Source organism: Tenrec ecaudatus, chromosome 4 (assembly GCF_050624435.1).
Source record: "Tenrec ecaudatus isolate mTenEca1 chromosome 4, mTenEca1.hap1, whole genome shotgun sequence".
Taxonomy (NCBI): Eukaryota; Metazoa; Chordata; class Mammalia; order Afrosoricida; family Tenrecidae; genus Tenrec; species Tenrec ecaudatus.
Genome location: NC_134533.1, coordinates 90,727,773 through 90,751,280, shown reverse-complemented (window position 1 = coordinate 90,751,280; position 23,508 = coordinate 90,727,773). Strand labels below are relative to the sequence as shown.

Below are 23,508 nucleotides of genomic sequence, written 5' to 3'. Positions count from 1 at the left end.
TGCTCCTCCGTGGAGCCCAGAAAGAAAGAGTGATGGAAGGGGTGGCTGGGGTGGTGGAGAGATGCTGGAGTCAGGCCAAGCTGATTGGACCTCTACAAAGTTATGCTATCCTCCAGGCCTCAGTTTCCATGTCTGTAAACTGGGCATATAACTAGTACTTCACCGGACTGTGATAAGGACCTCACATGGCAGGTTTCTAAAGCGCTAAGCATATTCCTAACTACTCAGTAATTTTCATGAACGGTTAGGTGCGTGCTCCGTGATTCCACGCTTTTCAGCGAATCAGCCCGAATAACACTTGTTAAATATGAAGTGCACATTATGGAGTGACGTGAAAGAGAGGCGGTCAGGAGGTTAAAGCTGACCACAAGTGGACTATGCTCAGATTGGGAAACCCTTCCTTACACACCGAAGCCCTCGGGGCAAAGACCTCACTGTCTTAGAAATCCCACTTCGCTCTTCTCACCACAAGCTTCCACGTTTGGGATGAACCGAGTGCTAGGGGTCCAGTCTCTGGAAGAGGAAGTCATGCTTGGTAGATAGAGGGCCAGTGAGCGAGAGGAAGGGGGGCTCACCCTTGTGGGTGAGGAGCCTGGGAACAGGCGGGCAGTGGCCTTCTGTGGTACTTCAGAGTCACGGTGAGTCAGCGGAGCCTCGAGCACACCTAACCGCAAGTCCTGGGAAACCACTTGATTTCACCTCTTGCTTTTGTTTTTGAGGAGGCTGAGTGAGGTCCTGAAAGGTGAAATGCTTTCTCCAAAGTCATCCGAGGTCAGCAAAAGACCTGGGACATGGGCTCCCAGGCTCCTTGTTCTGAGGAGTTGAGATTCTTTACTTTCTTCTCCACACCGCCCACTTGCCGAGTGCAGGAGAGTGGACTCCGTGGCGCTGGGCACTGTACAAAAGTGTGCCACCTAGTATTCCTGCCGGCTTGTGAGACGAGGCCACCAACTTGCAAAGGACAGCGGTAAATTACCGCCAAGGCGAGGCAGCTGCCACTCAGGTCCCAGTCTCCCCGGGCCCCAAGCCTGGGCTCTCATCTCCTACTTGGCTGCCTTCCTGGCGGGGCTGGCACCGTGTTGATGGCGGTGCTGGTTTCCTACCCCCAAAGTAGTCGTCCTTTCGTCAGCCTGTCGTAGGGCGACCCTGTGGGTGCCAGTGTAGAGCCGTACCCCAGAGTTTTCAGCGACAGTTTTTCAGACATGGATCATGAAGCCTTTCTCATGAGCCTGGTTGGCAGCTGAGTGCATTACCTGTTTGTTGATGGGACTCCGGCTTACACCGCAACTACCTGTTATGCCACCCTTCTGGGAGGCACGCGCATGCGTATTCGTTGTACGGCGGCAGGTTCGTTTGAAGTACCCATCTGCTTGCGAATGGCTCACCCAAACCAGAAGTTTGAGCCTGCGGGCCTCGGCGGGCAGGGATGGTCCCCAGCCTTCCACAGCAGCCCAGGCCGCCCAGGGAGCCAAGTTGACACCCTCGCTCCTTGAAGCCCAGGCAGTGTTGGTTGGAGCTCTCTGCCCAGAGTTCTGAGGGGCAGAGCCTCTGTGAGGGAGGATGCAGGTGGGCCCTGGACGAACTCCCTGGCTTGTGGAACGCCAGCTAGAGCGGCGCAGCTTGGACGGTGTGCATGAAAATGAACCAGCACCGTAGCCGTGGCTTGTAGCGTTCGAAAGGTGGTGAAGTCTGGGAAGCGCCAGGCTCACTCACTCAGGTCCTGGTAGCAACTCAGGGTCATCGAGCGAGGGAATGAGATCTCAGGGCAGTGATTGTGACGCATCTTGAGTGAAGTTCGAAACTGGCCTCTTAGTTGTACCCGCTCCAGGAGGGACGTAGCAGCCCCGCCGCCCCTTCCAACCGTGTCTCCACTCACATCCGTTCAGCAAATGTTTGGTGGGTGCCTGCTCCACCCTGGGCACTGCTGTCGGTGTTGGGGACCATGCATCGGACAGCAGGAGCTAGAATCCTGTCCTCCTGGGGCATTGCTCTGCTGTGTGGGTTGACAGACACCGATCACAGGGCGTGGGATGTGTGATGGAATGAGTGGCTGTGGAGAAGCAGGTCCGGGCAGTGCTGCTGGCTGGGTGGTGGTGGCGGCATTTTGAATGGTTTACTCTGAGAGGGAGGGAAAGCATCCGTGGTCATTGGCCTAATCCTCGCCCTCCTTGTGGGAGACCCAGGTTCCCTTCCCAGGTAGCCCACCTCATGCTCAGCCGCAGGCCATTTTTCGGTGGAGGCCTGTGTGGAGCTATGATGCTGAATAGGTGTCAGTGGAGCCTCCAGACTAACATGGACTAGAAAGAAAGATCTGGCAAAAATCAGCCCATAGAAACACTATCAGTCACAAAGATCCAGTCCACACCTTTCGTGGGCATGGCACAGGACCAGACAGCTTTTGTTCAGTTCCATCGGGTCCCCGTTAGTTGGGGGCTGACTTAGCAGCACTGAAACCTTACAACACGAATGGTTCTAAGTCTGGACTGCTGGGAACAAGAGGAGGGTGTGCGTGGACCACTTCATCTAGGAGCTCCGCCAGCCTTAGTTGCCTCTTGGTCGTCTGTATGTGTGCCCTGTACAGGGTCCCTGCCACCTGGGTGGTTTATGGCAGCGGACTAGACTTTAAACAAAACTGTTTTGTTTTTTAATTGTTGACAATATACACAAAATTCAACAGCGGGTGTGTGTTCAATGTGGAGCCATCGATACGTCCTTCCAACAGTGCAGCCATCCCACCCTCCTTTTCCGGCTGTTCTCCTTTCACCGTGACCGCATTTCCCCTCGGCTTCCCCTTTAACTTTTGGAATTGCTGCTAACGGTTTGATCCCTTTGGATCAAAGTAAGTTACTTAGGAGAACACGGAGTTGATAGCAGATATTCTTTACTATCGAGGCTCGATTGTTGTTTGGTTTAAAGAAACTATTGTAGGAGAGCTTTTGAGATATGGTTTAACAGTCGGCAGTTCTTTTACTTTTTAAAACCGTTTCATGGGCCTGTAATTCATGTGGCCATACAATTCAGTGGTTTGGATATATGAAAAGAAATGTGAAATCATCACCACAATCAATTTCAGAACATTTTCTTCATTTTTTTGTGCTCATTGTTATTAGCTCCCCATTTCCCCCCAACTTCCCTGTCATTACCCTTAGAAACTTTTAATCAAGTTACTGTCTCTATAGATTTACCTATCTAGATATCACAAAAGAAGCTCATACCAAAAAAACCACCTCATACAACTTTTTCAACAATAGCTAAATAAAACACAGAAAAACCTCCATCTTAAAAATAAAAGCAGGAAATAATAAGAATTAGGACAAATTAAAAATTGGTTAAAAGGGAAAATCCAATAATAAAATGTTAAAACATAACCTACCTATGTCTGCACTAATCTACTTTCTGATGCACTCCGAGGGCAAGGCTGTTCATACCCCTGATCAATGGCCCGAGGGTATCCATTGGAAGCTTAATTCCTGTGGAGACTCTGCAGATGGACTTTGGGCTTTCACTTCTCCAAACTGAGTGCTCAGAATTTAAGCTCTTATTACAATTCCCTCCTCTGGACTTGGATTTTATTTTTTACAATCTTTGGATCACACAGGCTGGTATGTTTTTTCTGTGTGGGTTTAGCCAACACTTTCTTATTTTTTAACATCCTCTTGTGATCCGGGTGGGAAGTCTTGTGGGTCCAGTGACAGTGGAAGCATCTCAGTGCTGGCAGGGGTCTCCGTGTGAGTCCTCCAACTCCAGGACTCTAGCATAGCTCCATGTGTCTTGTCCATAGGAAGATAAAGCAGAGTCTGTGTCCCACTTCCAGCAAGCTATTTATCTCCTTAGGACTTCCAAATGAGGTCATCAAGCTGCTAGCTGATGGACAGTCTAGACTCCACCCCTCCATAAATGGACACCAGATTATGTAATTACCACAGTGGGCTGTTAATCCTTTGGTCCGTTAATCTTTTGCATTAATTACTTCCTTGCTGCCTTGATTTTTCTTCACTCATTCTTGCTCAAGGTGGAGAGAGACTGACAGTTGCACCTCAGATGGCCACGCATAAACTTTTAGGACCCCAGTCACCACTCATTAGTGTAGTGCAGAACCTTGTCTTTACGAACTCAACTCAAACCCATTAGCGTGAAGTCAATTCCTGCTCATAGCGACCCTGTAGCACAGGGTAGAGCTGCCTTTGAATTTCTGAGACTGTAGCTCTTTACAGACGTTGAAAACCATGTCTTTCTCCTGCAGAGTGGCTGGTGGGTTTGAACTACCAATCTTCTGACTAGTATCCCAATTTACAACCCCCTAGGCCTGTGATGCCAGTTGACCCTGGTGAACCCCAAGACTATGGATGGTCCTGAACCCCCAAATTTAACAACTCATTCCCTCAAGTTGTTTGTTACAAAGTTTTCCTAGCTTTTCCCAGGGGTGCTGTATTCATGAATATTTTTGCAGCACATTGTAAGTATGTCATATGTAGAAAGAATCGTCTGTCCGCACTGTCTGTGCCCTGTGGTCGTCCCTCCCCTTTGCCTGCTTACAGTGGGACTTTGTTAGTGTTGGTGCTCTGCTGCCATGGCTCCCCAGGCCTTTTCTGTTTGTTCTCTCTCCTCCTCGCAGCCCTTTCACCCACACCTAGGGGCCGGCCCTGTCAGGAAACTGCATGTGACAGTTTTGCGTGAGCCAGCCCCCGGGCACCCCGCATTGAAGGGATTCATCACCCGGCCAGATTTAGAAAATGCTGAGATCGGTGTGTAAGCTCTATGTCTTCAGCTTCCCCATCCTTCTGTGAATAAAGTCGATTCAGCTCCCTGGGTCAGGGGGCCGTGTTTGGCCTTGAAGTACAGGGCAGGAAGGGATGTGTCCAGGTGGTCGTCATCTGTGGGCCCGGAGTCCCTCTCTACCACCCGGTTTTGTAACTGGCCTACAGTGTTCACTGACTTTTTTCTTTCTTTCTATCATACAACTAGTGAACACTCTAAACTCTGAAGTCAGTCACCAAAAGATAAAGAAGAAATTCCAGGTCTGCCTGGCCTGGTGGCCTGAGGCCTGGGGTCAGAGCTGATGGGGAATCTCCTTATGTGGCTGACAATTTCCTCCTTGAGCCTCAGAAGGAAAGGGCCCGGACACCAAGAAGTAGGCCATGGGTGGACCTGACTACATGGGAAGTTCTAGAAGCAGCCCATTTTTGGGGGGTGGGGGAGGTATCTAGGAGGCCTCTGACACAGTGGCTTCTCTTGGGACCCCCACTTGGGGAGATAATTATGTGTAAGTGGGGTTAGAAATAGAACTTCCCAGAGCGGCTGCTGGGCTGCAGTGTTTCAGGGCTTGCTTTGGGGATGCTACGCGCCCCTTCCTACCCCCCAGAGAAAACACACGCCATGCAAACCGGAAGTTGTGAAGACTGCAAATGAGTACTAAAAACGTGCTTTGTGTGATTGTTATTTATGGAGCGCTTGTCCGGAGCCCGTTCCATGACACAGCCTGTCCTGTGCCAGAACTCTCCAGGAAGTTGTGCCTCCAGAAGTCCAAGCCCTGCTTCCAGGCAGAGACACTGCAGGCCTGGGGGTGGGGTGGGGGAGGGAAGTACAGAGGAGACCTTGCCAGATGACAAGCTCGCTCTCCCTCTCCCACGCCAGGATCTCGGAAGAGAGCTTTCGTATTTACTATGCCGTCCCTTCTAGGAGCCCTGGTGGCCTTCCAACCACAGGGTCAGCAGTTAGAAACCACCAGGTCTCTGTGGGTTGGAAGTAACTCTGGCAGTGAGATTTGTCCCTCCCTGGTTTCAGGCGGTGGTCTGAGCCCCCGGCACTTAAGTGTGTGCACCATGGTGCAGGCCCTGGCCGCCCGTGCTGGGTTCCAAGTGGTTCACATGCTGGCCCTTGCATTGGTCTGCTGCCTCAGGGGCAGGGAGGGGGCGGAGGGTGGTTGCGAGCCACTCACCTCCCTGGGCTCTGTTGTTCCCCAGTGGAATTTGAGGCACCAATAAAATGATTGGCATGAATGCCCCCCACTCTTCGTGTCCCTTCCCCCTTTAACTTTGCACCACAGGCTGTGATTCCTGCTTCCTCCTGTCACAATGGGTGTTCTCGGAGGGTAAGGGCTCCTGAACTCTGTTGGCCATTAACACTCCCGCCCTGACAGCTCACTTGTTCCGCTGTTTAACCAAACTCCAAGGTTTGAGACTTTGGGTTTCCTTCACTGGGACAAGGGGGAGCAGGTGGTCCTGGCCCCCAAGGCCTGTTTCTCCATTTGCTCAGCATGTTTGCCGGGCGCTTGTCTCAAGTTTCACCTGCTTCTTAAAAACATTTTAAATCCTTGCCTGGACAAAAGCCCCTTTGTTTCTGGATGATGGTGTGAGAATTGCTTTTGCAGATAGGAGGACGTCAGCAAAGATTGGGTTACCCCTGCCAGTGAGAACCACCCGGATTGGAGTTACTTCTGCATGCGAAAAGTACTGCAAGGCATTTTATTTCAGTGGCTCTCTGGATTCTGCCATTCCACGATCACCTGGCACTTTCTACATAAACCATGGGTTTTAAAACAAAATTGCTAAAAAAAAAAGTCGCTCTGAATAATAAACACCTCTTCATTAGAATTCCATGGGGCCAGCCACTGCACGAACTTACCGTCACGGCGTTTTCATTTTGTACTTGTAATTCTTTCTAGTGTTGAGCTCCTTGTTGGCGCCAAGGCTTAGAAAGGCTAATTGCCGGCCTGAGCTCTCAGAGCTGTCGGGTCACAGGCAGGACTTGGCCCCAGGACTGACTGGCATTCAGGGGAGGCTCGGGTTTCTGGGGATTCTGGGTCTCGGCTCTCGGAGAGCAGGGTTTCTTTTCCTGCTCTGTGCTGACCACTTAATTGTAGAAAGGCCTTTTGCTTGTGTGCATTTCTCTCTGAAGAAGTGGCATAGTGGTTACGCGTTGGGCTGTGATCTTAAAGGTCTGCAGTCTAGAAACACCACCCACTCTTCGGGAGAAGACAGGGCTTTCTACTCCTGTAGAGAGTTACAGTCTCAGAAACTCACGGGCCCTGGCCTAACTCGGCCTTACGAGGTCGCTATGAATTGGCATCAACTCAAAGGTAATGAGTGAGATTGAGTTATTTCTTACTGAAAGAAAGGTCTAGTAGTTGCTGAATCTGGCCTAGGGAGGGTGGATGCATGCTTGACACAAATGTTGTCTGTAGGTGGACACCAGCACCCCCACCCCCAAAACTCCCAAATTCCCTGCCATTGAGCTGATTCAATTCATAGCGACCATATAGGACAGAGTTAGAGCTGCCTCTCCTTCCAGAGACTGTAAATCTCTACGGTAACAGAAAGCCTCATCTTCAGTGGAGCAACTGGGGGTGGTGGGGGTGGCGGAGTTGAACTGCTGACCTTGAAGTTAGCAGCCCAGCTCATAATCTACTCCATTGCCAAGGTCAGTGACGTAGGCACTCCTGCTGATGTGTGAGGTGGTCATGTAGGAGAGGTTGTGCTGTAGAACTGTTTGGAAGGTACACTGAGTGGGATGTGGTAGGAAGAGTGGCAGCTCGGAGCTTCGATGTGGGCAGTGCGTATTCAGTGAGTTTGGAGAAAGCACTGACTTTTAAGTTCAAAGGTCCTGAAGCCCATACCTCAAGCTCTTCTCCAAGGAGCCCCGGAGGCATAGCAGGCCTGCGTTGGGCTGCGATCCACAGGGTCAGCAGTTGGGAACCACCCGCCTGTCTGGGGGAGAAAGATGGGACTTTGTACTCCCACAAAGAGATACCGTAAAGAGAAACTCAAAGGCACTGTTCGTCCCTGCCCTTTGGGTCAATATGAGTCCGAATTGGCTTGATGGCAGTGAGTTTGGCTTTTGGTTTAAGTGGCTCATTATAATTACGCCTGTTCCCCCTACCTGCCACCCATGATACGGGGAGAATGTGCTAAGCATGTTTCTGTGTTGGGGATTGTGAGAGTTTCGTGGTGGCCATGGTGGTAAAGTGTCTCGTTTGAGCTCAGAGAGTTCAGAAGCGTGGTCTTAGACATGCAGGATTTGGTGCTCCACTACATCGTGTTACGGTTCTCTCTTTTGCCGCCAGCTTGTCTCTGCTGCCGTCACTTGACTGGTACGGACTTGTGTCCCATTGTCTCCCTAGAACTCTAGATTGGAACACTCTGGGATTTCTACAGTTTGTCCTGCCTGCTTTTCTTAGGCTCACGTTCCCTCAGGCTCCCGTCTTCCTGGTGAGTGAATTATAACATAGAAGATCACTTTATAGCTATGTGGGTGCTTAAGAATATGCAGCGTTTGTCCCAGGAGTTGTCTCTCTTCGTTGTCTTAACAGTAAAAATATGGCTCTGCTCTCTGAGGAGCCCTGGTGGCCTAGTGGCTACGAGGTTGCCTGCTAACCATGAAATTTGCAGTTTGAAACCACCAGCCGCTTCTTGGGAAAAAAGATGGGGACTTTCTATTCCCGTAAAGAACTACAGTCTCGGAAACTGGCAGGGGGCCGTTCTACTCTGTCCTGGGGGGTTGCTCTGACTCAAGGACGTGGGTTTGGGGTTTTCGATGGTTCCCCTCTAATCTTGAGCCACTGCCCATGAGTGTGAGTGGGTGGGAACATGGAGGACTGTGTTCAGGGCTTTGAAAAATTCCTGAGAACATGCCCTGCTCTTTTCATTCAGGGTTCCCAGGATGCATGTGTTGAAGGCCTCTCGCACGTAGAAAAACAAATACGAGGGTCAGGGTCAGGGTTGGAGTAGGGATTGAACCATTGCTTCTCAACCTTCTTAAGACCGCGACCCTTTCACAAAGTTCCTCGGGTGTGGTGACCCGCAAACCATAAAATTATTTTTGTTGCTACTTCATCACTGTAATGTTGTTATTGTTATAAGTCGGGCAAAGCCAATGAAAAGGGTCATTCAATCCCCAAAGGGGTCGCGACCCACAGGTTGAGAACCACTGGTTAAACAAACACGTTACTCTCAAGTTGCTGCCTGTTCCCGGCCTGTGCCCAAGTTGGTTTTCTTTTCAATGCCTGCTTTTCTTCAATGGATCCTCAAGCCTTTCTTCCCAGGCTCATACTTACAAGCCTGTTAGCTCTTAGCACCCGGGGCCTCGGAGGCAGGGATGGTTGGCTTGAGAACTGGCCAGCCTGTGAAAACGAACAGGAGAGCATTCTTGGGGACTGCACAGCATTGTTGCTGCCTCGGCTGTTTCTGGCTGCCCTCCCTGTTACTTTTCTGAGCTGTCACCTCTCAGCGCAGCATCTTCCGACAAGGAGCGCCAGGGGGTCTGCGCCGGGGCCCTGTGGAAGTCAGCGCACCCGTCTCCTGTCCACCGTGCCTTGGCGCAGAGAGTGGTGCTCGGACACTAAGTAGGTCACAGGGATCTATTTTGAACCGAGTGCGGCTGGGCCGCGTGGACATTTCATTTCTGGATCAGACCCTGTTGGACTTGTTTGCCCAGAAGGCTGGCCATGGGGTGTGTTTAGAGCGTGTGAGGGGTCTGCAGGTAAGGAGCCCCTCCAGGCCGCTGTCCCAGGAGGGGCAGCTCGTGGTGGAGAGGCTTCAAAAGCCCTCAGGAAGTGGGGAAGGAGTGGGAGTATTGTTTTTCCGCCTTGCTTCTTGAGTCTTCAGAAAATGTTTGAGCCTTACAGCGTGACTCCTTTCATACGTTTCCAGGGATCTAACTTAATCTTTCCCTCTCCTCTGCTCTCTGTTGGTAATCGCGTCGCTTTGGTTACTGACTTCGTGCATGCTCAGCTGTGTCAGTAATTCGCACAACCTCCTTGGAGTTTACCGGGGAAGAAACTGGGGTCGTGCTGTGGTAGCCTGCCCGCAGAACCAGCGTGGAAGTAGCAGGGCATGCGATTCAAAGCAGGTCCTTCCAACTAGAAATCGAAAACTGCCTGCCACCGAGTTGGCTGCTACTCCCAGTCACCCTGTAGAACCGCCGCGGTGGGCTTCAGAAATGGTAACTCCTTACAGGAGTGGAAAGCCGCGTCTTTCCCCCATGGAGCGTCTGGTGGTTTCGGACTGCTGACCTTGGGGTTCTGAGCCAGACATATCACCACTATGCTACCAGGGCTTCTGTCCAACCAGAGCCTGGCTTTATTTATTTATTTTTTTAGCAAGTGGTGAGCACCGGGTAGAAGCTGAAGATGGGAAGGGAATGTGGTTACAGCTCCAGGTCACAAAAGTTGGAGGTGGAGAGTCTTTGGTTACTTGTCCGTGACCTTCCTGTGCCCTTGTAAGTCCATGACCCCTTTCTCATTAGGTGGTGGTGGTGGCAGTGGCGGAGGTGCCGGAGGTAGTGCTGACAGCAGCTCTTCTTGGGGACAGACCATTCTGTTGTTAGAGCAGCCACCCACACAGCCCCAGCTCCTGGACTGGGGGTGTGGCTAAGACTTATCTCCTGACTGGTCAGGACAGGTGAGGAAGAGCCACCAGCAGCAGAGACCGGGTGGATGGGCCATCTCCTGACTCAGGTATCCAAGTGGATTCCAAAAAGGCTCCCTGAGGACACAGGAATCGCAAAGAAACCCAAATCTGCAAAGTGCCACTGTGCCGCCAGGTTGGCTCCAGCTCTGGGAGGTCCGGGTGGCGGGAAGGGGATGAAAAGAGAAGGAGGCCCCCCTATCAGATATAATTCTTGGTTGGGTATTCCTAGGGCTACCGAGACTTGCCGTGGGGGGCAGATGCACTGGGGTGCCTCTGGGGGGCATGTGCAGCACAGGAACCCGCCCCTTAGCAAATAAAGCCCCGAGGCATCCCAGCCTGGGTAGAGGGAGGCCCTGAGCTCCGGCTTTTGCGCTTTGGCACCACAGGGCTGTAGATGTTTCAGATGATGGAAGTGCTGCTGCAAAGGGTCTTGGAGGTGAGCATCAGGCGGTCCTTGAAGTCCTTGTCCTCCCTGCAGGTGGTGCACTTGCCCCCCCCCCCACGACAGAATGGTTGACCTGGAGCAGATGACCCATCTTTCTTTGCTGTGGGTGGGTTTGAACCGCCCCCCACCATTGGGTTCTGGGGGTTTGGCAGTGGAGGTAGAACATTGGTGGTTGGGTGGTTTGGTTTTTTTCTTTTGCTGAGAGCCGAGGCTCTGGAGTGTTGAATTGATAACCATAGGATCGTGGTTCAGATCTGCCAGCCACCACTCTGAGCTGTCAGCTCCTGTGGTGGTTATGTAATCTGGTGTCTGTTTGAGGATTAAAAGTATAGGGGTGGAGTCTGGCCTGTCAATTAGGATACAGCCCATGAGGCCTCTGTGTGGGCATGGCCTTCTCCTGAGGATTCTGGGAACTCCTTGGAGGTAGGAGACACTCCAGGCTGACTCCCTGAGAGACACTCTGCTGACAAGACACGAACTACACTAGAGCCTCGCAGCCGGAGAAGCCACGTGGAGACCCCTGGCAGCGCTGAGATACTTACAACGCCACTGGATCCACAAGACTCCCGCCCATTGACCGGTGATCTTCCTGCATTCGGCATCATTGCATGTGTTTTGTGAGTCTGAAGAGGACTTTATAGATCGGTATCAGACATATGGGCTAATATCAGACTTAAGAACTTGATCTGGACCGGGCTGGGATGTTTTCTCAATATTCAACTGCTGTTGTATATAAAGTTCTTTCTTATACACACGTGTGCCTCCGTAGATTTGTTTCTCTAGTCAATCCAGACTAAGACAGCTCCCATGGCAGTTTTTCCTCTATAACCCTCAGAAAGCCCTCTCTAGGGCCGCATGAGTCTGGATTGGTACAATGGCAGTGAGTTAAAGCCTTGGGAAGTCAGGGTAGCCATGGGGCGGCTCTGAGATATCTGAGCTGTACCACAAACAAAGGACACGCTCAAAGAGGATTTCAGAAGCTCAAGTACCGTATATACGCGTGTAGAAGCTGAGTTTTCCAGCACATTTTTAATGTAGTTTTTGTGGTAAAATTAGGTGCCTCAGCTGATATTCAGGTCAGCTTATTTATACTCGAGTATATTTTAAATATCATACATGTGCATGTTGGACACATCGATATTTTAGCACCCACAAGCCCAATGACTATAAGTACTTTGAGGAAACTTTAACAGTCTAAATGTGAAGCCTTCTTACCTTACCAGTAGAAAGACCCTTCTTCATTCCTTTGCAATTGCAGCCTTAACATATTCGATTCCTGAGGGAGGGGAGAGATCTACTGCTCCTGGCCTTCCCTTTCCCCCTCCTTCCTGTCCTGTCCTGTCCTGTCCCGTGAGTATGTGTGTGGTAGGGGAATGGGTGGGCGGTAAAGTTAAGTCTCGATGGGGAAGTTTAGAGGAAGCAGGAAAGTAGCCCGTGATTCTTGATCTTTGGGGTTCCTATTTTGTGCCTCTCTGCACGTGCCTTTGGGCAGGACATCTTACTTCCCGGCAGGCTTAGCCTCTCTCAGGGGGGCTTGTAACTCAGGAGGTATGGTATTTCTAACACAGCTCTGGTCCTGGACCACAATGCTTTTCTTTAGGAGTTGAGAGACATGTGCCTGGGGTGTCCACATCTTCATGCCGGGTGAGCTAGACATTGGGAACTGTTTTTTCTTATTTAAAAGAACTGCAAATAGGATTGTGGACTAGCCTTCCCAGTGTAGGTGGCTCCAGACTTCTGTCATCACCTGGTGTGTTCAATTGTGACTCCTGTTTACCTGGCCAGGTGACCAGCTTGGGCAGGGACTTGGCCTTCTGCCCTGTTATATGTTTTGAATTTGGATGTAGAACATAACTGATGCTTACATTAAAGGTGTGACAGACATGACGGACAGATGGGGCTGATCCTCGTGTCAACAGCCACCAGGGGGCGTTGGGAACTGTGTGGGGACCAAAAGTTCTCCAGAGCGGGCTGCTCCCCTGTAACCACACTTGACCTTGTCCCAAGTGCCTGTTAGAAACAGAACCAGATGCCAAGTATGTACTTTCCAATAAACCCAAAGAATGAGTAGTATCATCTCCAGCTTAATAGGACCAGGCTGGGGGAGTCAAGTAGCTGTCAGGGGCTGACTGAGATTCCCTGGCTGTCAGCTTCTCTGAGGGATTTCTGCACCTGCCTTGAGTCTACATCCTGAGAAACAACTACTGTAATTAACCTGATATAGTTCAAGAAACCTAATGTAGATCGGAGGAAGAACTTCCTGACTCTTTTTTTTTTTCTTTCAAATTAGCACTAAAACGGGGCATTCCAGTGTGGTGCTTTTCAAGTTGTGCTTTGCCATCATAGTTGGGACTCTATTTCGTGGGCTACCACCGAAAAGGAACTAGAAGGCTTTAAAATAGCACGTGATACCTGCTAAGACAGTGTGTCCTGGTTATGATGGAAATAAATGTCTGATTTAAAAAAGAAAAACAACTGAAAACCACTGATAATATTTTCAATCCATGTCGGTTAGCTTGTGAAGTCCTTGTGATCAGGGATGTATTTCTCTTCCACACTTAGCTTAGACCAGTACATTGGAGTCTGGAATACAAGCGCTTGCATTTGAACTCGGCGTGTGTGATAGTTGTATGCGTTGAGTAACATCCTGTTACGTGTTCCACTGTGATCCCCATGGCCGGCCGTTCGAAACCACCAGTTACAGTCTCAGAAACCCACAGTGGGTCACTATGAGTCAACATTGAGTTTGTCTTCTGTTCCTGAGCCAAAGGAACCCTGGTGGCGGAGTGAGTTACATGTTGGCTGCTAACTGGGAGCTCAGCACTTTGGCACCACCAATCCGCTCTGCAGCAGAAAGACGAGGCTCTCAGTGTCTGCAAAGAGGTGCAGTCTCTGAAACCCACAGGGACTGTTGTGCCCTGTCCTACGGGGTCGCTAGTCACTCTGAATCAGCATTGACACAATAGCAGGGAGTTTGAACTACGTAAGTTTCCTCTTCTCCACTTGATAACCAGCCAGGAAGCACCGTCTGCCCCTTACGTTTTCAGGGGTAATGTTGAGAGATTAACCGAGTCATGCTGCCCCCCCAGCCCCCCAACAAACCAATTCTCCCTCCCCCCCAAACCTGGGTACCACTTCAGGAGGTCTCTCCTGAACCCTCTGTCTTCCTTGCAAGGCTTGAGTGGAAGCAGGAGCCCTGACCTGTGACTTGGTGTGGAGGAAACAGGAAGAGGATGCCATAGTGCCCCAGGTGTGTGTAGGCAGGGAGATGTTTCGGTTTTTATAGTTTATAGAAAAAACAAAGCGTCATCCATAGGCCATGAGGTGGGGTTGCTTTGATAGAATCTGAGAATGCAAATGATTTATTTTTTTTTTTTTAGGAAAGCCAGGTGCTTTTCTATGTAATCAAAGAACATTTTTCCGAAATGAAAATATTGTGTGTGATTAAGCTGGCAACTTTGTGCTCTGCACAGTGTGGGGTTTAGTTGAAGCTCCCAGATCTGGCAAATACTGATTTCTGGGTCTAGCAGCAACGTTCTCACTCAGCATTAACTATGTGCTGATAGCTATGCTGATGGGTCAGACAGGAGACAGACCCCAAACCAGATCCACCGCCATGGAGTTGATTCTGACTCGTGGCCATCCTGTATAGGGTCTCCAGGGCTGTAGTAAGAGAGCAGACCGCCTCATCTGTCTCCCGTGGAGTGGCTGGTGGATTTGAACTGCTGACTTTGAGGTGAACAGCCCAACGCTTACCTGGAAGTGGCACTTTTTCAGATCCGCGTCTGTTCATGTCTGGGGTCCAGGCTGGGGATTCTTGAACGTCATCACTAAAACCAAAAACTGAACTGACTCCCATCGAGTGGACGTTGACTCATAGCGACCTTGTAGGACAGGGTAGAACTGCCCGAGTTTTTCTAAAGACTCACTCCCATCTTTCTCCAGAGGAGCGGCTGGTAGTTTTGAACTGCTGACCTTGCAATGAGTGGCCCAACACGTAACCACTGCACCTAAAATTAAAATTGTTTTTTGTTACTCGCATCCCTGTGTGCTGATTACTTTAGTATCTTGCGAGGAAAAGGTGGCAAATACTAAAATGTTTTTCAATGAATTTTATTAATTTTGTTGTTGGCAAGATACACGGCAAAATCTACCAATCCAAGAGTTTCTGTTTCGACATGTCCAGTTTGGTGACGCTGATTGCATTCCAGTTGTGCAAACATTCCTAACCTCCCTTTCCATGTTGTCCCACGTTCATATACACTCACCGCCCCCATGAGGTTCCCATCTGATCGCCCCAGTGGCTGCTCTCAATTTACAGGGTCTTTAACAGAGCGGAATGCTCAAAGCAGACCTTCTGTTTTTCACGAGTTACACTATGAGTTGGAATCATCTGGATGACAATGAGTTTGGTTGTTGGTCTTTATTTGGGTTTAAAATTGCTTCAGGGGAGCCTTCTGCTTTATGGATTTAAAGATCTCAGGGCAACTGGTTTAGGGGTTCATCCACCCTCATGGCTATAGAAAGTGTAGACTCCAGGAGAATTTGAAATCTGTTCTATATTTTCCCGCTGTAGATCAGGTTTATTATATGGAGTCTTTGATCTGAGCGTTCAGTAGTAGTAGCTGGGCACCATCCAGTTCTTCTGGTCTCATGACAAAGGCAGAATTCATGGAGGCGATTGGCAACATGGCCTCCTTCTCCCGCTCCCATTGCTTTGGATGAATAGACACCGATTTGGAATTGGATGGCCTCTTAGGAGCTTTTAAGACAAGTATTATACTGCAAGATAGAAGGTGGAAAAAGAAGCACTGAATGCATTATGAGACCAGTTAGCTGGGATACCATGAGCCAAATCAGTGGTTTTCAACCTTCCTAAAGCCGTGAAATACAGTTGCTCATGTTGTGGTGACCCCCAAACCATCAAATTATTTTCGTTGCTACTTCAAAACTGTACTGTTGCTGCTGTTATCAATTGGGCGACCCCTGTGAAAGGGCCTTTCAACCTCCCAAAGGGGTCGTGACCCATAGGTTGAGAACCACTGAGCCAAATCCTCCAAACCAAGGAACCAAATCCCATGAGCTGTTTGGTTGTATGTAAGCAGCCAGGGTTTTGTTTTTTAATAATGGGAAATTTCTGGCTTAAATGCCTGTGGAAAATAAGTCACTGCCCTTGTTTGGAAGCAACAGTTTAGGGACGGTCCCGTGCAATGGTTTCGCATGCTTTCAGTGAGACTCCTGTCCTCAGTCCACAGCTCAGTGCCTGCAGCTAGAGCTCCAAGCTTTGCACACCGTGGTTAGAGTTGAACTAGTAACAGTGCTGCGGGTGTGTGTGTGTGGGGGTGGGGGTGGTGGTCTCAGTGGCACAACAGCTGAGTGCTCAGCTGCCGACTGAGAGGGTGGCCGTTCAGTCCCACTTGGTGACTCTGCAGGAAAAGACCTGACTCCACTCCCATAAGGGTTGCAGCCCAGAAAACCCCATGGGGCAGGTCTACGGCAGCCCGTGAGGCTGCTTTGAGTGAAAGTGTGTGATGGAGCCAGACAACAAATAGCCCCGCTGCCTGGCAAGGTTGGACGGGAAACTACAAGGGGGCTTCCCAAAGCCCGGGGCATTTCCCCCACAAACCTCTGATGCTTGTACTTTTAGGTGGTGGTGTTCTGGACAACCAGGATCGTAGGCTGGGAATTGCAGTGGCTAACAGTTGGCTCCGGGTTTGGTTCAGGACCTTCTGAACCTGGCCCCTTTCCTCTGTAAACAAAGGAGCTGCCCAGGTGTGCCAGCCTCTCACCTGGAACATTCTGACACGCACGCAGAGTATCTTGTTTCTCTTCAGCCCCAGTGATGTGACGCCAGCCGCCACGATTTAAAAAAATCCCATTTTCTGTTAAGAGCCTGTAGCCCTGCTGGCCAGACTTTGTCCCTGATAACCTTTGTTCTTCTTTCCTTGGCTTTATGTTCTGTTTAAAATTAGTTGTTTTTTTTTTTTTTTAACAATTTCACAGACACACAGCCATATACCATCCCTAGGAGTTGTGTAGCCATCACCACAATCAATTCTAGCACATTCCTCCTTCCTTGCACTCATTGTTTCTAGCTCTCCAACTTCCTGCCAGCCCCCTGTCATGTCCCTTTGAATCTATTGATCCAGCTGCTGTTGTGTCTAGGTTTTGTATTCTTGCTGTCTCTCTTTTCCCTTAGCCTTGGACAATTGACTCCTCGTGCTTTTGATTTTTTTCTTCCAGTGTGTTCATGCGTTGGAAGGCCTGGAGGGTGAGTTACGCTCGGCTAGGCCTAGCCTTGCTCTCAGGAGGTGTCGCAAAGAAGGACGAGTCCCATGCTTTTGAAAGTCCCATGATTGTCAATCCCGATCCATACCTGTGCACGAGGGCAGGGCTGCCTGTGTCTTGGGTGACTGGGGAGAGCCACTCCTGAAAGAGAATGACAGCTTGCCATGTCCCCCCAACCCCCCTTTGCTTTACTTGTCCTCGTTCAACGGTTTCTGCACGTACCATCTAGGGACATGGACGGGCTGGCTCTTTCCGACCTGCAGTAAGCAGGTGCAGCCGTGGGCTCAGACGCAGGCTCAATCGTGGGGCTGCCGCGGGACGGCGCAGCATTGCGTGCTGCTGTGCATACGGTGGCTGTGGTCAGACCCATTCGCCGGAACCTGAAAAGAGCAGCAGCGGCAAGCTGCCTCTTGCTCCGCTCCCCCCGGCCTTCAGTTGTAGTGTGAACGTGGGAGGGCTCAGCAGAGCTCTCCTCGGTGGCGTTTGTCTCCTGCTTGCGGGTCCCTGACTTGCCCACAGAGCAGAGCTGCTGCATTCATCTCTGGCCCTCCACCGCTGCTTCCGCTTTGTCGTCTGTCTCTCCAGGACAGGTGTGCACGATGAATTAATTGAGCCGTTTGTAACCCACTTTCTGCCTAATTGAACACCTGCCCGGCAAGCGCTGCCAGCCCACCTGCCGGCTACCTGCTGCGCCAGCCAGTGTGTCATGTTGGTGTCCCCCGTGCATCAGAAGAGTCCGCTTTGTCATGGGCAGAACGGCCTTCTCTTCCTCAGTTTGTAGGCGCTGGTGCTCGCTCCTCAGGGGCAGCTCCTTGGCACTGCATCTCACTTCTGCCCTCCCAGCTAAGGTCTTCAGTGACGGCCGGCCTCACAAACGCTGCAGAAAAGACCAGGTGCAGAAAGAGGGCTATGTGTGCCGCGGCTGGTTGGCCTGCTAACTACTCTGCCCTTGGGCCCAAGTAAAGTGTCTAGCAAGGACACGTGTACCTTTTTAAAAGAACTCTGCAAAGGGGGTGGGGAGCGAGACAGACAGACACACACTCCTTCCAAGTAATTAACAAGGGTGGCTGAACCTGAAGGATGCTTTTAAGGACAAAATCACACCTGACTTGGGGCTCACCTGGGAACTATGCAGCTGTGACATTTTTCAACCAGAGAAAATCGTGCCGAACGCTGGCCACGAACCAGAAATGGCTCTCTGTGTTCAGTAGACGTGACTCCCTGCTTGCAATTCATTTTTAGTGAAACCAGTTAGTTGTATCTTTGGAAAGATATAAGTCCTTAGGGTAAAAAATGATGTCAGCAGTCGTACAATACTTCTTGCATGAGTCCTTGGTTGGCACTAACAGTAATGCGCTTCCCGACTGAACCATAGGTTGGTGGTTCTTATCCACCCAGCAGTGCCTCCTGAGAAAGACCTGACAGTCGGCTGCTGAAAGATCACAGAAAACTCAAACTCGCTGCCATCACCTTGACTGACTCATAGCGACGCCAGAGGACAGTGGAGAACTGCCCTTCTGGGTTTCTGAAACTGTAAATCTTTACGGGAATAGAAAGCCTCATCCTTCTCCCAGAGATCAGCTGTTGGATTTGAACTGCTGACCTCGTAGTTAGCAGCCCAATGCATAACCACTTTGCCCTGGAAATCCTAAGGGGCGGCATTCTACTCTGCAACCCCCGAGGTCTCCAGGAGTTGGACTCCATTCAGTGGTAACTAGAAAAGGTAGCATTTTAGAAATAGGACGCCCCCGCTGGCCCCCCAATGTTAGACGAACCAGCTGTGTAAGATTAGAAGGGCAGCTTTTACCAAGTTTGGAGGGTTAGGAAGGGGGAGGAATGGAACAAGAAGCACCTGTTTGCTTGCCAGCGAAGAGGCTTTAGTTTGACCTGGGGTCGAATGAGGACGGAGAAAACCTGACCTAATGAAAGCGATAGAAGCAACCTCGGCTGTCGGGACCGTTCTGACCCATCGCAGGCTCATCATCACAGGAGCACGCCCCTAGGGTTTCCAAGGCCGTAGATCCTTGGGGAAGCGGACTGCCCCATCTTTCTCCCACAGAGCGGCAGGTGGGTGTGGATCACACACCTTCGGGTGAACAGCCCGACTGTGTACCGCCCCGTGTGACGAGGCATGTTATTCACCTGGCAGGGGAGGAGGGGAGGCACTAAGAAGGGCAGGCTGGTCTGTCTGGCTTTCAGACCATTGATCAAGGCTGCCTGGGTCTTCCTCGTTGGCATGAGGTCGAGGGGTGGCAAGAGATGTTCTCTAATGCCAGGGCATTACTTGGATGGAATGGATACATCGATCTCCGTATTTCCTCATTTGGTTTGTGCGAAATGTCCCTATTGCGCTATTAGCGCTCGTTTATGTCCTGGCGGTTCTTCACTGCAAGTGCTTCACAGTGTAGGGCGGCCACATGCCAGCTGCAGGGCAGAAGGAAGAAAGGGCACTGTTTGGGGGGTCCGGAGAGCTGGTCGGCAGTGGCCTCTGGCTTTACTGTGGTGCACACATTTCCATTCCCACCGGGTACCCCCCCTTTTGGAGGGCACCAGCACTTCCCTTCAGAGAGCTGCTCCCTGGCTCCTTGGGTCTGGGGACTTGGGGCTGGTGTCTCGTGGTCCCCAGACCCTGGGGCCCTAGCTGGACTGGTGACACTAAAGGGCCAGTCAACCTCCTTGAGAGTTAGAAGCTGAGGCTCAAGAACTACCTGTCCCTGTGTGGGGAAGCCCTGAGAGGAAGTGTGGTGTGCTGCTGCCCTGTGGGCATCATCAGCTGCCCTGCCCTCCCTCACTACCGGAGCCCTAAGCTAGGTGGAGGTGCTCTGGTGCTTGTCACCCAGGCTCTTCCAGCAGCTCACGGAATATCTCGTGATCTCATTCCCCCTCCCCTGTGTGTGTGTGGGGGGGGGTTTGGGGGGGTGATAATTGCTTCACGGAGGTACTGGGAGGGGTCAGGTGTGATACGGGGGTGGGGGGGAGACGTCAAAGCTCATGGAGACATTCTGTTTTTTAACATCTTTTGTTTCAGTGAAAATCTACTTAACAGATTCACACTCATTCCAACTCATAGTGACTGTAGGTTGACGGGGTAGAACTGCACCTTTGGGTTTCCGAGTCTAACACTTCACGGAAGTCGAAAGCCTCATCTTTGTCCCTCCGAGCGGCTGGTGGTTTCAAACTGCTGACTTGTGGTTAGCAGCACCGTGAGCCCTCCACGGCGTGGTCAGGGCCCTTACATGACAGATGAAGTTTTCAGAAATCATTCTGGCAGTTCAGTTTTCCCGTGAACTCTTTGGGGTCCACACATACTTTACAAACGCGCCGAGGCAACCTTGAGCAGAGTTACAGAAACTACAGCTCGGTTCAGGATTCTACTAACTGCCTGACCCTGGTGATTGGAGTGTTTTTCAAGTGCAGGCTAGACATTCTTTCAAACATGGACAATACCGTGAGCGCATTCTACTTTGTAAAAAGAATTCTAGTTACAATAGGCCTGAGAGGTTGACTACATCTTTGTAGGAAATTCATAACGGACTCAGTGAGCAGAGAGAGTCCTGCATCCTCACCACACAGGGTGTCCTCCAGCCTCTGCCAGGGACCATGGTGCTGCCACTGCTGGTGAGACTTTGCTTTTGGGGCTGCTCCGTCTTGTCATTTGTAAATTGAGAATGAGTCATCTCCACCCTTTAGCTGGAAAAGTTCTTAGCAGTGGCTGGTATGTGGTAGGTGCTGAATAAAGGCAGCCAGTCCTTTAAAACGTGGTGGCGTGCATAACAGCTGTAGCGAAAGGCAGCAGGGCTAGAAATGATGAATATGAATTTATTGATCCATATAAAAATCAGCTAGTTCATCAACTGGCTGTTGGGTGCCTCCCTGAAGGGCGATGGGTGGGTGTGGAATGGGTAAGGAATAAGGGACAGCATTCCTCCTTACTGGGGACGTGAGCCATGCACACACAGTAAGTAAAAGCAGATGCACACAGAAGGCCCTAGTCCCAAAGAGTCCTCTTCGGAACAGGCCAAATAGGATAGCTCATGTTGTAAGTGTCGTTTCCCCCACCCCCCTCTCGATTTCCTTATCCTTCGTCTGCCTAATGCCCCCCGCAGACCTGCTTGAGTTTCTGATCCTTAGGACAAAGGCCCACACCTGCTGTGCATTCCAGGGATTACATTTTCTTGCAGAGACATTGTCACCAACAACTGTTGCCCTTTTGTTGTCCCTCGCCTTTAAATGATCAGAATTCCTCTGACAGATTTCTGTCTCCCTCCCTCTCGCCCTCTCTTGTGCTCTACTTTCTGCACTGGGAATGGCCTCGTCGGAGCGACATCTTGTTGAATTGTGGCCACGCGCACAGCAGATGTTTGCCGAACACCTACTACGGGCAGGGCATCGAGCAGGGGAGGGCTGGGGACTAGAAGATGGATGAGACGGGGTGGGCCCAGCCCTGAAGCAGCTCGGTTGTGGAGGAAACAGATGGGCACACGGACTCTAATTAAATGTGATTAGTGCTTTATGTTGATCGGATAAGGAAAGACATTTGGCAGGAGCCCCAAATCCCCTGGTTCTCCATCAGCCACTTGGCTGCTGCATCCAGTTCATGAAGGCTGTCTGTCTCGCAAGCACTGTCTGGGAAAACACTTTCCTTATTGGTAACTGCGGTTCTGATCCGAAATCTCATTGCATGGAAGGTTCCCTTTGTCATCCTCCCCCCCCCAAACCCTCCCCCAGCCAGGAAGTGTAAACTGACTGCATCACCTTCCTCCCCCCCTGGGGGGTCCCTGTCTCAAAATGGCTCCTTCATCAAACTACAGGTTCTGCTGATTGATCTTCCCGGCACCCACTCTCCATGGTCAGCACCCGAGTCTAAGCCACCATCTCCAGCTGTGGCTGTGACCCATCACTGGGTTTGGAAGTTAATTTAAGGGTCTTCAACAGCTTCTCCCCCAACAAGCCATGGTTACGCTGGGCTGCTAACTGCAAGGAAATAGTTTAAAACCGCCGGCCACTCCACGGGAGAAATGCCAGGCTTTCTACTCCCATGAAGAGTTGCAGACCTCTGCTGTCCTATAGGGTCGCTCTGAGTTGGCATTGACTTCATGGCAGGGCGTGTGGTGTGTGAATGAGAATAGCGTTTCCCTCCCCCGTCAGTCTGTCTGTCTGCGGTCACTTGAGGGTTGGTGTGGCGTTGGACGCTATCCTGCCAGTGTTTCGAATATCAGCAGGGTCGCCCGTGGTGAACAAGTGTTAACCAAGCTTTTAGACGGGCTTGGAGGGAAGGAAGAAAGGCCTGGTAGATATGTTGAGAAATGAGCTCAGGGAAGTCCGCTGGATCCCAGCAGAATGGGGGGCCGGAAGGAAGGCACTGGGAAGCCACAGTGGTGGCTGCCGTGATGGACGTGAGCACCCCGGCCACTGAAGGAGGCACAGCCCAGGCGGCACGCCGATCTGTTTGTCTCTAAGGTTACCTGTACAAGGCCGCTCTGAATCAGAGACACCTTGACAATGCACAAGAGCAAGCATTTAAAAAGGAAAAAAATGTGTCAAGAGTTGTATGAGCTCCCCATAAAATGATTTTTTAAGAAATAGAAAGAAAAAGATGTAGAGAAGAAAACAGAGGGGTTCCATGGAGTCAGGTTGGACACACTTGTTCACTCTGATAGGGCTGGAGTGAAGGCAGCCTGGGGGCTTAGAGGCTGCTCTCCACAAGGTCAACAGTTCCAAACCTAGTCGCCCAGGGAGAAAGAATAGGCGGGGCTTCCTATTCCTGTAAATAGTTGAAGTCCGGGAACCTCACAGGGGCACCTCTGTCCTGTCCCATACGGCCGCTCTAAGTTGGAGTTGACTTGATGGCAGGGAGTTTGGTTTAAGAGCTTTGGTTGTACTGTTGGATGGCTAAGGTCAACAGTTCAAGTCCACCAACACTGGAAGGACGAATGATAAGGTTGTCTGCTCTTAGAGTTACAGTTTTGGAAGCCCTCCATGGGGTCTCTGAATTGGAATCAACTCGAGGGCAGTGGGTTTGGTTTCGGGCCAGGGCTCTTGTATTGATGTCCTTATCCCCCATGACTTAGGCGGTGACATCATTGCTCCGGTCCTGATTTACAGATGAGGATGCTGGTGACATCCTGTCCCTCATAGATTATGAGTGTGTGTGTATAAGTAGCATGTGGGTATAGGATGGGTTACAGTATGAAATGTCTAACTCCATAGGTGGTTGATTTAAAAAAAAAAGTTGGGAATGGTGTTGGACAAGCCACTGCGTGCTGACCTCCCTCCAGACCGGCGGCCAGTCAGTCGCCTCTTCAAATGCAGACTGCATGATGCGTCACATTTAATGCCCAAGCTCTTAAAACCAGAAAACCAAACTCA

General features: G+C 50.8%; 1 protein-coding gene across 9 annotated transcripts in view; it reads left to right on the top strand.

Moving 5' to 3' along the window:
- The window catches only part of SMCO4 (single-pass membrane protein with coiled-coil domains 4), a 62,495-nt gene that overhangs the window by 12,351 nt on the left and 26,636 nt on the right, over positions 1 to 23,508 (top strand). The window contains exon 1 of one of the 9 annotated variants that reach the window (XM_075548706.1): positions 11,334 to 11,468. The exons of 7 other annotated variants lie outside the window; for them this stretch is intronic. The gene's annotated coding sequence lies outside the window, so the exon portion shown is untranslated. Of the gene's footprint in view, positions 1 to 11,333; positions 11,469 to 23,508 lie in introns of those variants that run through there. One more of the 9 variants, XM_075548707.1, reaches the window with a different exon arrangement.